Here is a 3,104-nt window from a genome sequence, read left to right on the forward strand (position 1 = left end):
AAATAGTGAGTTCTTATTCCCAAAACTGGGGTTTGGGGGTTTATCAAACAATAGATTACTATAGTCATTGACTGCTGAGTCTTGTGTGCCCAATCTATTCCATTGATCTACTACTCTACTCCTCCACCAGTATCAAGTAATTTTGATGACTACTGCTTTATAATACAGAATAAAATCTGATATAGCTACTTTACCTTCCCTAGCATATCCTTTCATTAATCCCCTTGATATTCTGGACATTTTGTTTTTCCAAATGAATATTATTACTCATTTTTCTAGTTCTATAAAGAAGTTTTTTGGTAAATTGATTGGTATGGCACTAAATATATAATTTAATTTAGGTAAAATTGTCATTTTTCTTATATTAGCTCGAACCAGCCATGGGAAATTGATAGTTTTTGAATTAGTTAGATGTGATAGTAATGGATTATAAAGATCCCCCTGTATTGGCTTGGTTTTCAAATTGATTGTGTTAAAACCCAGAGCTTGTTAATCCCACCTGTGAGATGGACTTGTTGATGTGAAAAGAGTCCTGAACTGGGAGGAGCTGGTGGTAGATTTGGAGAGACACAAGAGAGAGTCAGAAGAACTTTTTGGAAGCAGCACCCTCATGGAGGCAGAGAGAGAGACTGAGAGGATTGCTGAGGGCCACTTTGAATTGCCCTGGACTTTTGAGAACTGCCCACGGAGCTGCCAAGGACTGAGGAGACATGGCTGTTTTGCTGGTACTTTGTCTGTCTGTTTTGATGTTGTTTTGCCAGATTTGTCCACTGGTGAAAGACAGTCCTGTTGTTGAAGAAGTCCTGGAACCTGGCTGCTGGTTAAGAGCTCCTGAGACTGTCCTGCAGACAGAGAGTGAATACTGTCCACTGGTGAAGGACAGTGCTGTTGTTGCAGGGGTCTGGGAAACTTTCTGTTGGTTCAGAGCTACTGAGACTGCCCTGCAGACAGAGAGTGAATACTGTCCACTGGTGAAGGGCAGTGCTGTTGTTTCAGGGGTCGGGGAACCTTTCTGTTGGTTCAGAAGCCCTGAAGAAGGATTTTCTTGTTGCATGTTTACAGAAATACTGGGAGAGGGTTTTGCTAATGTTTTCAGGGGTTCTAGGACTGTTCTGCAGACAGAGGATGAATTAATGAAGATACTGGCAATGTATCTTGTGGCCTTGCTAAGCCTTGTCTCCCCAGGAACTAAGATTGCTGAGAACTTGCCTCTGTCAAGATGAAGAAAAGACCTCCATTTGGGTGTTAAGTGCTATGCTTAAACTTGTTGTAACTCTGGGGTAGATTCAATTGTGATCCAGGGGTGGGGAACTGTTGACCTTTTTGTGTTCTATGGTTGAACAAATGAATGTACTTTACTTATGTTTGGAAACTAATCTCCATTTGGGAAGAGGGGTTTTGTGATGGACTGAATGAAGGTACAGCCTAGGGGTGGAGTAGTATTTAGAACAGGGACTTTGTAATTGATTGAATGAATGTAATGTCCTGAGGTGGGGTAGAACTTGGAGATTATTTAATCACACTGTATTTTGAATGATGTCATGTTTTGATCTTCTCTGTTCTTGGTTTGTCACTGAATAAAATAGAGAGCACCTATGCTGGTATTCTGAACCTTGGGAAGTTGCCTTTGCTTGGCATTACATTACATTAGATCTGACTTTATTTCTGTGAAAGGTGTTTTTCAGTTGTGATCATATAGGATCTGGATTTGTATTTGCAGGTAGATTCCCAAATATTTATTATGTCTACAATAACATTCAATGGCATTCCTTTTTCTATCTGTTGCTGTTGAATTTCATTAGAAACATAAAGGAATGCCAAGGATTTATGTAGGTTTGTTTTATATCCTACAAATTTGCTAAATCTATTTATTGTCTCAAGTAGTTTTTTTCTTATCTTGATTCTCTAGGATTCTTTAAGTAAATAATCCTATCATATGGGTGTTGGCAGCCCAAGCAGAGGAGCAGAAATGGCACATTGCAAGGGGAAGGAAAAGAAGGAAGAGCAGGTCATCAGCCTTGGACCTCAAGTTGCAGAAGGAGAGAATGTGTTTGGTGTCTGCCATATCTTTGTTTCCTTCAACAACACCTTTGTCCATGTGACTGATCTCTCTGGCAAAGAAACCATCTGCCGAGTGATTGGTGGGATGAAGGTCAAGGCTGACAGAGATGAATCTTCTCCCTATTCTGCTATGTTGGCCTCTCAGGATGTTGCCCAGAGATGTAAAAAACCTAGGTATCGCTGCCCTTCACATTATACTTCGGGCCACAGGGGGAAATAGGACTAAGACCCCTGGCCCTGATGCACAGTCAGCCCTGAGGGGCCTGGCACGTTCTGGAATGAAGATTGGGAGGATTGAGGATGTCACTACAATCCCCTCTGACAGTACTCGCAGAAAGGGTGGTCGCCATGGTCGCCATCTGTGAATAGCAGTTTGCTGGATTATTTTTGTCAATAAAAATGTCACAATGGTCAAAAAAAATTTTCATATCATTTGCAAAGATTGATATCTTGGTCTCTTCTTTGCCTAATTTGATTCCTTTGATTCCTTTTTCTTTTGTAATTGCTACTGCTAACATTTTTATTACCAGATTGAATAAGAGGGCTGATGGTGGACACCCTTGTTTCACCCCTGATCTTTTTGGAAATGCTTCTGGCTTATCCCTATTACATATAATACTTGCTTATGATTTTAAATAGCTCATACCTTTTATTTTAAGGGAGGCTCCATTTACTACTACACTTTATAGTGTTTTTAATAGGAATGGATGTATTTTGTGAAAAGACTTTTCTGCATCTATTGAGATAATCATGTGGTTTCTGCTACATTTATTCTTCATGCAATTAAATATACTGATGGTTTGCCTAATGCTAAAACATCCTTACATTCCTGGAATAAATCCTACCTTATCAAAGTATATTATTCTTGGTATAAGTTGCTGTACTCTTTTAGCTAATATTTTATTTAAAATTTTTGCATGTATATTAATGAGGGAAATTGGTATGTAATTTTCTTTCTCTGTTTCATATCTTTATGATTTAGGTATCTGTACCTTATTTGTGTCATAAACATAATTTGGAAGGACTCCTGCTTCACTAATTTC

General features: G+C 39.0%; 1 pseudogene; it reads left to right on the forward strand.

Moving 5' to 3' along the window:
* The first annotated feature begins 1,942 nt into the window (after nt 1-1,942).
* Nucleotides 1,943-2,482, forward strand: LOC138163177 (small ribosomal subunit protein uS11-like; annotated as a pseudogene).
* The last annotated feature ends 622 nt before the right edge of the window (nt 2,483-3,104 follow it).

This window comes from Petaurus breviceps, unplaced genomic scaffold, assembly GCF_028583685.1.
Source record: "Petaurus breviceps papuanus isolate PSGF00001 unplaced genomic scaffold, PetGlider_PUasm1.0 125, whole genome shotgun sequence".
Lineage (NCBI taxonomy): Eukaryota > Metazoa > Chordata > Mammalia > Diprotodontia > Petauridae > Petaurus > Petaurus breviceps.